We start from the raw sequence: 12,975 nt of genomic DNA, 5'->3' as shown, positions 1-12,975 counted from the left end.
TTTCATTTTTCCCTTTTATCACAGATTGGCTGAAGAGCTGCTACCCTTTGTGCTTTAAAAGGCTCGTGCTACCAACTGTCGATATGAAAGGTAGCTGAGGCAGAGACGCAATCTATACTGCCAAAAAAAATTGAAAAAGAGACATGTTGGTGAAAGGTTCCAGAAGGATTTTTTTTCTGTATCAATGTGATAGTACAGAAGAAAATAATTTTGCCTCAATTCTCGTAATTACTTTGAGTTAAATGTAGTTGTCTTTTACGCTGTGTAGCATACTTATATTAAAACACTCATCATACAAAACATAATCCTTTCATAAAAGGGTTTAATATAGCTCCCAGTGTTCTAAGTGTCTGGGCTTGTTAAACATAAAAGTTCATTATGAAAACATTTTCACTTCGGTTACTTTAGTTTCGGCTGCAATGTTTATTTCAGTGTTTATTCTTCTTTTATGTCTCAGCTGATTCAATTTTATTTTATTTTATATTTTTCTGTTAGGAAAAGCAAACTGCATTTTTGAATTAATCTACATTGTCCATAGCAAAATAGTTAAAGCCCGTAGAAGAAATCGTGCATTTCTTTTTAGCAGTTAATAAAGTGAGGGCTTTAATAAAATCTAGCACTTAATTTACTTCTACATTGTTTCATGTACTTCCTCTCCCTGTTAAAATTGGACATTGAATGAGTTTTAAATGTTATACTGATTTTTCTTTCAACTCTTGTATTATTTAATAATGTTAGCACCTGAATAATCCTAGTCATAGGTTGCTATAATCCTTAGAGAAATGTCTGCTCTCTAACTACTTATTAAATATACTGAATTCTGGTCACGATGCTGTAGATGTTTTACAAGTAAACTTTCAGCTCTGTATATGCTTTTTAAAACTGTAAGGAAAATAATACCACTGCCAATTACCACTAAAGTTCATTTTCTATTTATATTTATTAAACGATTGAAATGGCCATAGATAAAAAAAAATTGTCTTTTTAGAAAAAATTTCCTAAGGAAGTTCTTAAGATATAATATATTCTTGTATATTTCATATTAAAACCCTTGAATTTCTATAAGGTATAGAGATCTATGGGCTCCACCCTATGGTTATTAAGACATGTACTTTATTCCACATCATACTTTTATTTTAATTTTAAAGAACATGTAGCCAAAATAGGATAGCTATTTCCAAACTTTAATTCAGTGTAAATAAAAATGATATATCATAATAAGGTTTCTTCTTTCCATCACACTTTCATCAGGAAAAATAAGTTTAAAAGTAGATTTGGAAAGAGAAAAATATAAATTGACTTAATATTGTGAGAATTCTAAGAGATGATGAGGTCGGTACACATATAACAGAACGTAATTTTAATTAAGCTCTTTGAGGGTCAAAGAGTAGGGATTCCATTGATTTACCTAAGCTAATGGCATAGTTAATTGTAAGAAGACACAAAGTAATAATTAACATGGAAATCTCACACCAACCTACAGAATCATACTTCTAAACTTCATACAAACTAAGATGGGAATCAAAGAAGCACTAGAGACCTTGTCAGCTAAATTTATGGATTTGATCATTGAAAAAATTCTTCTTCAACATGTTGCATACCAGACACTTTGGAGATGTTGTGGGTGTATGTATCTCTATTTGTGAACAACAGGTATTATCCTTGCCTTCACGGAGCTTCTAGTCTGGGAAGGAGATGGTGGAAAAAATAAGTAGCAAGCAAATAATATGTATAATTGTCTTAAAGAAGATAATAGTGCCTCTGAGAAAAACATCGGTAGTCTGAAACTGCCACACATAGGCTGTGTGGGAGGAGTGTTCCAGACACAGCAAGATTATTCTACATTTGAGGAAATAAAAAAAGACCAGAGTGAACATAACAAGGTTAGCAAGAGTGATGACAGCTCATGAGTTGATTAAAGAAGGAATACACTGTGATTGGAGATCAATTTAGTTCTGAGCATAAGGGATTATCATTACAGAGTTTTAAGCAGAGGAATGATATGATTGAATTTTATTTTTTAAGATCATTCCGGACGCCATGCTTAAAATCGATTGGAACGAGATGAATGTAGAAACAAGAAAATAAATTAGGAGATTACTATAGAGACCCAGTTTGAGATGCTAATACCTTGGACTGGGGGTGGTGTTAAAATGGGAAGATAAAGATGAATTGAGTAGTATGAGTAGAATCATCAGCATGTGGAGATGGATAAGCTGTGGGTGGTGAGTCAGAAGCAAGAGCCAACCATTTCCTGCTTATCGTGAATGGGACTATGGATAAAGAATACAGAGGAAGGGAAACACTTGAAGGGATGGGAAGAGCAAAAATTCAGTTCTAGTTATGGTGATTTTAAACATCTATGGATGTCTCTGAGATACGGGATGGGTTGGGAACATAAATTTATGAGTTGTCATCAAATAGATATAAAGATATTTCCTTTTTTTCCAGGGGAGAAAAACACCTAGGAAAAATCTTTACAGAGAGAATAAAATGAGCCCTAAGCTATAGATATGAGAAATATCAACATTTAAAGTTACAAGAAAAGGAGGAATTGAGAAATAACCAAAGGGGTGGGGTGGGGGGGAGAGATCATGGTATTTAGAAGCTGAGGAAAGGGGTTATTATTTCAGAAAAGATGGAATGGTCAACTGTGCAGAGTATTGCTAAGAGGACAAATAAGACAAGAGCAGAAGAGAGTATTTTGGATTAAGTGTTCACTAGTGACATGAAATGCTAGAGGTAGGAGTTACATCAGAATGGGTTGAGGGATGATTGGGATGTAAGAAAGAGAGATCTCACATTTAGACAAATCTTTGAAAAGTTTGATGATGAAAGAAAGTATATGGTACAGTAGCTGTTGGGGAGGAAATCGAGTAACGAGAGAATTTTCTTTTTTTCAATATCAAAGATTCTGGAGCATATTAATAGTGATGGGATTAATACATTCATAAAGAAGGGATTATTGATTGAGGAGGAAAAAAAAATGAAGAAAGAACTAAAGTCTTTGACGAGGCAACAAGGGATGGGATTTAGAGCACCAGTGTAAGGATTGGCTTTTTCTAGGAGAAAGGACATTTCTATCATTGTAACAGGAAAGAAAAAGAAGATGGATCGTAGAGCCAGGGAGGAGTGTGGATTTGGTGGTAAGAAGGGGAGTGAGTTCTTGACTGACCAAGAGCTTCTATATTCTAAATAAATTGTGAGTCCAGGTGATCAGCTAAGAGCAAGGGGAAGAAGAGAGGAGGTGAGAGTTTGAAAGGAAAGTAAAAAACATGACAACTTGTGTTAAAAATTATTTATAACACTTGTTAAAAGCAGTAAAGAAGACTTCGTTTGAGAGGGATTATTGTAGTGGTGGTTTTGACGTAGGGGAGAGAGATCAGCTTGCCTCAGAATACAAAGACTAAGAGGAATCATCAAGGATAAGAAGGATTCTGACTAACTTGATGGGATTCTTGCTGAAGGCCGGCTGGGATGATAAGATATCAAGTGGGTGGATGAGGAATTTGATCATGTATCCATGGCGATCATATACCAAGGGTGGCAGATTTTCACTAAACTGGCCTAGCAAGTTCTTGCTAAAACTTGACCAAGTGAGCCTAAAAGGGAACCCAAGGTCAAAATCTAGTCACAAAAGGCCTCAAAGGAGCTTGTCCTGAGTTTCGTCACGGAGAGTTTCTTTTCTCATTGGTGGGGTAGAAATGAGTTTACTAGATAAATATAGAAAGGTTGTCAGGCAGATTCAAGATTTATGATCTCGAATTTAAAGTGAAACAAACTGCTGGATGCATATTCGATTTTTTTTCCCCAAAGAACTTCAACTGCTTTATTTGAGAAGGTACTAGACTAGGACTTTGCCAAGAAAAACAATATAGAGACTTAGATAAAGTGAATTGGGAGCATTTGCTAGGGCATAGTTATATTAATGAATTATGAAATCCTATCTTGGGAAGGAGGGAGGAGAAGCCTTCCCTCTCTTCTCAGGAATGAGAATGGTTATTATGGTCCATGATGAAGGTCTTGATGAGGTTGAAGACTGAATGAATAATTGAGATGGAAGGATGGGAGATGGTGGTCTGAAAATGAGATATTTGAAATTGAGATATGACGTAGTATAGTTTCCATCAGGGCCATGAGTAATGGCCATAAGAGTACATAACTGAGACTGAGTAGAATAATAGGTCACTGGCACAAAGGGAGTTAAGTACCTGAGAGGTATATGGAGTCAAGGAATAAAGGACTCTTGTTAAAGAGTAATGTGTCCTAGAACAATGTTCTTAGCAAGTACTTTCCAACCAGATCATAAGGGTGATAAAGTGATATTTGGGAGGGAGGAAAGACCCAAAAGTGTAGAGAAGAAACTATGTATGTCTGATGGTGAACAGTAAGAAAGAGGAACTTGAGTTCTCAAGTAACAGGAAATGTGTCACAAATAATATATGCACCCTCTAATACATACATATCGATGAGCAATATTTGGGCAATAAACTGAAATGGAGCATTCAAGGAAGGAAGCAAACATGATCCTGAAATATAACTGATGTTTGACATATTGACAATCATGATTTGACTATGGAAATGAGAAGGTATATTTTGCTCAAAATAAAAGTGGTGGAAGTAAAAGATAAGGTGTCAAGAAAAAGGAAACCAGCTGAGAAGTGCACAAACCTACAGGTAGAAAGACTCAATGAAAAGGAGAGAGGAAAAAAACAGGAAGAATAATGCTATTGGAATGTCCTATTGATTTCTCTTTTGGAAAACATAATTTATAAAATGGCTATAGAGGAAGGACACAATGATAATGAGCAACTAATGATCTTGACTTGTTAAGAAAGTCTAATCCAAGCAGAACATTCAAATAACTCCTATTCAATCCTTACAATACTTTTACCTCTCAGATGATGGAGTAAGCAGTGACTGGGGTAGATTCCCTGAACTTCATTCTGCTCCATAAGGAAGCACTGAATTCTTTAAAAACAAAAATGTATCAAGATATGTGTTTTGATGGAAACCAAAAGTGGACCGTAAGTACCGAAGGTAATTTTTTTTTGGGGGGGGGGGGTTAAACTGATGGTAGCCTAGGAAGAACTTTCCTAGTTCGTGTGGTTTATAGTAGCCACAGAACAGAAATGTGTACTCTATGTCTGCAGATTTCAGAATGCTTCGAGGAAATGTAGATGGGAGTCTGTATGTTCCAAAATGAACAAAAGACAAAAGATGTCTCAAGGATGATGAGAAATTCTTAGAACCTCAATTCTGGCAAGAAAAAAAAATGGTGAAAAAGAAAAATCAAGGAAAATTTGAAGAAAGTAGTATCGCTTAACAGAGTACACTTTAAAAGTGCTTGATTAAATGAAGGCATACATACACACACACACACATACACACACACACAAACACACACACATATATAAATGAGATGGAAAGAAAAGCATATGTCCAAGGATGGAAAGAATAGTAGGGCTAAGACCTGTAAAATGCTGTCAGGAAGAAAAATGAGTTGAGGTGTGTAAAAGTGCAAAAAATGAAACAGGCTTTTCAATCTTTTAAATCTGTTTTTCTGAGGTAAAATAAGAGAGAGATCAACTCACTATTTGGGCCGAATGGAGTCATTCACTCATACGGTTATCCAAAAAGCTTTCACAGCATCCCCACTGTGCAGTAGGCATTGTACAAACTCGAAGTTAGAAAGCACAGACCTTGCCCTCGAATCGAAACGACAGCAAAAAATTTTAAAGTAACAGTTACTAATAAATGAGTGCTTACCATGAGACAGACACTGTTTTAATCAATTTCCATGCATTAGCATTGGACCTTATTAGCAACTCTATGGGTAGGTATCAATATTATTTCCTTTTACAGATGAGGGGGCTATGTCATTATATAAATTATCCAATATCGCACAATTTATATAGAAGGGACAGGGTTTAAATCCAAAGTATCAGCCTGTAAAACTCACAAGTCTCTTATCAGAGACTCTTAGAGTCCGATACACTTTAGAATTCAGAATTTCTTTTGAACTTTGGAAATATAAGACAACGTATATACTTGTATTTTATAACATCCCCAGTATAGTCTGTGGCAATGGCTATGATCAATTTAATAATAACTTTGTAGTAAAACATATTAGTTTTAATTCTAAATGGGATAACAAATAAAGATTGTAAACTCTATATACATCAGCTCAAGTTTTGTGGCCCAAAACTTTTAGTATAAATTTATTTAAAAAAAAGAAGAGAGAGGAGAGAGAAGAGAGAGAAAAAAAAGGAAGGAAGGAAGGAAGGAAGGAAGGAAGGAAGGAAGGAAGGAAGAAGAAAAGTTGGTTTTCAGTTCTTGTCTAATTTTGGAATTATAGATAAAGGTTTGCAAACTTATATTCTACATAAATCGCAGAAGGATTAAACACAGGTGAAACAAAACATATTTCACAACAGTTTAGCTGGGGTGCAGGCAAATTAGAATGAGAGACTGGAAACTAGCACTGTGGTGGGATCCCAAAGACCACCTGCCATGTCAAGAATTAACCGTTTAGTTGTTATATTTTAAGAAAGTCCAGAGAATACTAGAAATGGGCTTGGGGCTGCCAAAGAGACAGCGAGTGGAAATACTGAGTGGAAAGGTGATCTTGAGGCAACAGCTTTTTTTAAAACAAACAAGTAAGATTTTAAGACAGGACCTTGGAGAGAGACCATTATATTATACCATTTCAGCATCGGCTGTTATAAATATATACATAGAATCCTACAGCAAGGAGAAGGAACATCTAATACATGGGATTGGTTGTAGGTAGCTGGAAGGGGGTCAGATAATTTTTTTTATTATACTTAATATTTTAATAATAATAAAATTGATAGCAAACACTGACTTAGCTCTAACACAAGCCAGGTACTGTTCTAAATATTTTATATGTATTAACTCATTTAGTCTTCACATCAGCTCTGTAAGGGGATACTACTATTATCCCCACTTCACAGATGAGAAAACTGAAGCACAGAGCAGTTAAAAAACTTTTTGTGTGCTAAATGGTCACTAAGTGTCAGGGCCAGGGTTTGAACTTAGGCGGTCTGGCTCCTAAGTCCATGTGCAAATCCATCGGAGTACACACCAGTATTGTAAGTGCAGCTTTACATACCACTCCCTCACATGGCCCCAAAGCTTGAGTTTGAAACCAGGTCTCATTCATTTCCATATCCCTGCACAGTGCCTAGGTAAGAGAAGGTACGTAATATAGAGTTGTCGTGATTGCTGCCGTTATATGAAATAATGCTGGAAAGATTCTCAATAGTTAGGAGAAGTGGAGAGGAGGATTCTAGACAGAGTGCAGTGTAAGCAAAGGTAGGGAAGTCTTCGGCAGCAGCTCCTTTTGCGATTCCTTCACTACTGAGGATAATAATCTTCACGTTGAAAGGGGTAGAACTTACAGGATGTGCAGTCTCCAAACACTTCATGCATCAGTCGGGTAGCATAATGTGTGAAAATGCTAGGTAGGTTAAGAGAGTAGAAAGCTTAGTGAAGGCCTGGTGGACTGGAGGTTGATGCCCTACCCAAAGGCATTCAAATTCAGACTTCCTGAAGGACTAGTTTTGCATGCTTTCCCTTAAAATAATTTTGAGATAATTTTAAGAACAGCATTTAGGGAATTCAAATAAGAAAAATGATGAACTAGGATCATTTTTGGTCATCTCATTGTAAATCGATGAATGGGGGAAAAATTCAGAATATGGAACCCGGATAAGCAGTATACTTGTACCCAAGAAAAAAGAGAGAAGTTAGATTTTGAACATACAAATCAATGGGCCTAACATCAACTTGTGGAGACTATTGAATACATAAGTTATGAGAAGTTAGCAAATATAACAAAAAAATGGGAAGGTCCCCTGGATTCTTTAAAAAAGAGTTATTGTGAACAAAATATATATATTTTTTCTCTGATAAGAGCTTTCCAGACTAGTAAATCGTTGTCTTAAGACTTCTTGTGGACAAGATGAAGAACCCTGAGATAGATCTACAACTAAGAAATCTTGGCCTCTGTTCTCTGCCCTGGGCATGGTCTATAAAGAATATTATGTTGAAAGTCAAGGAATCTGTCCTACGAGGGGACCCTGAGGTTAGGAGCTTATCCAGAGGACACAACAAGTTTGGTAAAATAACTTGAAACTACATTAGTATGGACAGAAATAAGGATGTTCAGCCTAGAAAAGAAAACAGGGAAGAGGAGACAAAATGCTGTCTTTAAAAGTTTTAAGGTCTACAGCCATGCCACCCTGAACAGCCCCAATCCCATCTGATTCTTGAAGCTAAGCAGGGTTGGGCCTGGTTAGTACTTGGACGGGAGACCACCTCGGAAGACCAGGTGCTGTAGACATAAAAACTAAAAAAAAATAAGAGATTGTAAGCTGATAAGATCCCTGCATTCTGTGAGGTCCACCAAGGGTTGCCTCACCTAAAAAAAAAAAAAAAATTAAGATATGTTATGTGGAAGAAGAATAAGGTGTAAACAAATATATTATAGACTACTTTATAGGACAATGAGACCCCAGATGCTGGACCACCATGGCTGTTGGGAAACTACCTTTCTGGTAAGTGAGGCAGACCCAGGATTTTATTCCTTTAATGAGGTCTATGATTTTATTAATAAGGAAACTGAGACCCTAAGGAGGTAGGTGATTTTATCCAATGCCATATAGTGCTAGGAGAGAAGCCAAGATTCTGAGTTTCAGGTTCAATGGTTTTTCAACAACGGTATGGAAGGTAATTCAGCTCCTTCGTCATGGTTCTGCTAATTAGAGGAAGTTGGTGTTAATTACCCCCCTAAATTCTATTGCCTTTCCCAAAAGCTATAGGGTTCTAAGTGGAAAAAGCCAGAATTTTCAGATTTGGAACAATATTTCAGCCTGAAGTGATATATTCTTTAAGTGTCATGTAGCAATTGCCCCTTCTAAAGAATTTAATCTGCTTCATGAGGCAGACTGAATTTCACTTGCTGGTTTCTAGTAAAAATCTGTGATTTTCTGGTTGATAGTCAAATCTATTAAACTGACAGAACTTTCAACCTAGTATGCAAATACTCTCCATCAATACATTAACAAAAGTTTGGTGCGCCAGCAAGTAGCAATTTTCAATCACAAGAGCATGCAAGTTTTCTTGTCATTTACAGCAGTAGTCTCTATAGGGGTCATTTTATAAACAGTCAGTACAAAAACATTTCTCAATACATGTTCCACGTCAGGCGACCTTGACATGAAATATTTCCAGTGGTGCCTTCCTAAGAGATCTCAAATAGGTTGCCTCTGTAAGGTGAAAAGCAAAACTTCACCGAAGCTGACTTGAGCAGCCCCATCAATTTTAGAGAAAGAAGGGGAATTAAGATTCAGCACATGCCTTTTCTATGCCGGGCTCTCTCATGTCATCTATCGCTCAGAGCAAACAGTGAAGTATTTTATTAATTAAAAACATATTTATCTGCCTATTGACTAACTTAAAAATATTTCAGGTAGTCTATGAAACAGTACTATTTTAATTTTGCAGGTAAAGATACCAAAGTTCTAAATGTAAATAGTTTGCCCAAGGTTTTAACTAAAGAGTGGAGGGGCTAGGAATTGAACATAGATATGTTTATGCCCAGGGTCTGTGTGTTCTTTCTGCTGTGTACGTACCTTATAGATCAAAAGTAGTACCTTCTATGTGATATAAAAAGTCAAATATCAAGAAGAGAGACTTAAAAGTCAAAATGCATTTATGTTATTATTATGGCGTCTACATAAAATCCATATGTTTTCAGGATGTGACGTTTTTCATCATTCTATCTTTAAGCCAAGCCAATGAGAAAACTAGTTTTGACATACAAGTAAGGTCCAACACTACATCTAACCCTTGTCTTTCTCCATGACTCCATGTGGTTGGAAATCGACTTTGGGAAGGAGGTGTAGAAACCAGAGTTTTCACCACTGTTCCAGCACATAAGCTCTCTGAGTAGCAGTTTCTTCATCTGTAAAATGAGAGACATCGTATAAATCATTTCTACAGCCCCTTTTATCTCTAACCTTCTGTAATTCTTAATTTCTTCACTTTCTTTCTCAAAATTCAAAGTAGCTCTGCTTTGGGGGCATATCCAGCAGGCACCATAAAGTAGCATAAATATGAGAAATCAAAAATCCAAACCTAAAGCAAGCTTCTCATTAGGTTGCAGAAGACAAAGGCCTAAATTAAAATAAATTAAAAAATGTATTTCTCCCTTGGTATTGCAAGCTTTCTGAATTAGTACAGGATCAAGAGTAGAAATAAGAAATGTGTGGAAAAATTTGATCGGTTTGTAATCCAATTACAAGCAGAAAATGCCAAATGTATCTTCTAAAAACCCATCGTTAGAATCCTTGCTCATTTTTATAAGCTTAAGAGTTTAAATAGTTTTGATGCAAATTATAGACTCCTGGGTACCTTTCATATTCAACCAGCATAAGAAGTAAATATGCAAAACTTTACAAGATCAAAAACTCTTCCTCAAGGACACTTAATTAGATTCATTTGTTTCCCTTTTCTTTCTTTTCGTTTTTCTTTCATTTCATTTCTTTTCTTTTCTCTTCTTTTCTAAATCAATCTTTCTTTCTTTCTTTCTTTCTTTCTTTCGTTCTTTTTCTTTTTCTTTCTTCTTTCTCTTTCCTTCCTTCCTTCCTTCCTTCCTTCCTTCCTTCCTTCCTTCCTTCCTTCCTTCCTTCTTTCCTTCCTTCCTCTCTCTCTCTTTCTTCCTCCCTCCCTCCCTTCCTCCTTCCCTCCTTCCCTCTCCTCCCTCTCCTCCCTCCCTCCCTCCCTCCCTCCTCCTTCCCTCCCTCCCTCCTTCCTTCCTTCCTTCCTTCCTTCCTTCCTTCCTTCCTTCCTTCCTTCCTTCCTTCTCTCCTTTCTTCCATTCTTCCTTTCTTCATATTTTCTAAAAGGAAGATCTGTTTTTGTGGTGAGATAACACAGATGCCTGATACAAAGTTAACACTCAAGAAATGATACCTATCATTATTAATTCTCTCAACAAGTATGTATAAAGTACCTACAATATGATATGGTCTGTGATAAACACTGGGAATTAAATAGGGAATAAAATACTATGCAGAAACAGCCATGCTCATAGACCTTTTAACTAGTAAAGGAGACATGAAAATTGCAAAGGAAAAGGATAGATTCTGTGAGAAGGTATAATAGCGAAGCTAGTTAAGGAGGCCAGAGAAAGCTTCCTGGAAGAGAAGACATTTGAGCTAAGATCTAAAGGATAAGTATTGGTTAAATAGGTAGATGGGAGGCAAGTTTCTATAAGCAGTGGGAAAAGCAGGTACAAAGGCCCTGGAGTGAAAAAGCACACACCAAGTGTGAGGGAGGTAAAGATTTTCTGTTTTAGAAAAAGCAATGTAGAGGCATGATGTAAGATGGAGCTGGAGATGTAGGTAACAGACAAACCACAGAGAGGTTGGTTGTCTATTTTAGTGTTCGGATTTTTATTCTAAGAGAAATGGTAAACTATTTAATTGTTTTAAGAACCAGGGTGGGTGGGAGAGGAAATATGATAGATATAGAAGGCTTAGTAAAAGAAATAAATATGGTGGCTCTACTGGATACATATCAAGCCCTATAACTTGAAAACAGGGAATATCTCTACTGTCAGGTATCAACTTAATGGTCATTAAAGAAAAGACATATTTTAGCACATAAAGAAAATATCAAAAAATTCCAAGAAATTGAAGTAGCACTGAAAACATTACTTGATTCCAATGTAGCATAATAAAACCAGAAAACAAAAATCACCCACAATGAGGAAATTTAGAAGCTCTCCTTTGAACAACTCATAGGTCAAAGAGGATATTCAGAAATCAGAATTTCAGAAACTAACAATAAAAACCCTACATATAAGAACTATATGATTCAGTTAAAGGAGTGAGTAATCATCAGTGAAGACATATTTAAAAATTCATATTAATAAACAAGAAATTAAATGAACTGAGTATCTAGCTCATGAAGTTAGAAATAGTAATAAAATAAGAATAAAGAATCAGAAGATGAATAAATGTTAAAGCAACAATTGGTAGATTAGAATGTAGAATATATGGAGATCTAACAAATAAATCCAAAAGATGGCCTTTACGGATATTGCAACAACATGCCCCATATATCAAAATAGATAAACGATACAATCCAGAAAGGAGGGGACATAAACACAGAAAATAAGAAATAATTACAGATACAGAAGAAATTTAAGTAATCATATCAGATGACTTTAATCAACAATTTTGCAAATTAATTTGGAAATCTCGTTTGAGAAAGTGTAACTTATTAAAACCAACTTGAGAAGAGAGAGGAAATCTAAACTGATCAATTACTTTTAAAGAACTAAAGAAATTTGTTAAGTATCTTGATCTCCTCATGCCCTCCAAAAAAAGCTCAAGGTTTACTTGGTTCACAGGGAAGTTCTAATCAAATTTTAAAAAACAGCTAATTCTCATGCTATTTAAAATTGTTCCAGACCACTGAAAAGAGAAGAAAGCTTTTATTTTTTACAACGTATTAATAAAAACACTGATTCAGAACGGCAATGAATTTGCACAGAAAGAAAATTACAAACCAATCAGATTTATGAACATGAATAAACAAATCTCATACATAATTTTATTACGGAGAACCAGCTAGTCTATTAAAAACAATATACTATGACCAAGTGTGGTTTATTTTAGGAATGCAAGATTGATTCTTTATTTGGAAATCTATTATTATAATTCACTATATTACTAAGCTCTAGTAAGAAAAATCATAATTACCATCAAGCTAAAATCAGTATGTGATCAAATGTAACATACCTTCTTGAGAGACACTCTTGATAAGATATAAATATATGGAAAAGTGTAGCCTACTAGCTTTCATCTTTGCTCCTCTCGCCTGATCATCTATTCTTCACATGTTGACCACAGTGACTGTTTTTAAATGGAGGCAAAATCA

General features: G+C 35.6%; 1 long non-coding RNA gene and 1 pseudogene across 1 annotated transcript in view; one reads left to right on the top strand and one right to left on the bottom strand.

The window, feature by feature from the left end:
• The window catches only part of LOC107518054, a 467,892-nt gene that overhangs the window by 97,747 nt on the left and 357,170 nt on the right, over nt 1–12,975 (bottom strand). The gene's annotated exons all lie outside the window — the stretch shown is intronic.
• LOC118614412 lies at nt 8,250–8,368 on the top strand (annotated as a pseudogene).

The sequence above is a fragment of the Rousettus aegyptiacus genome, unplaced genomic scaffold (assembly GCF_014176215.1).
Source record: "Rousettus aegyptiacus isolate mRouAeg1 unplaced genomic scaffold, mRouAeg1.p scaffold_m13_p_2, whole genome shotgun sequence".
NCBI lineage: Eukaryota > Metazoa > Chordata > Mammalia > Chiroptera > Pteropodidae > Rousettus > Rousettus aegyptiacus.
The sequence above is the reverse complement of the archived record's forward strand: the minus strand, read 5'-3'. Positions and strand labels throughout refer to the sequence as shown.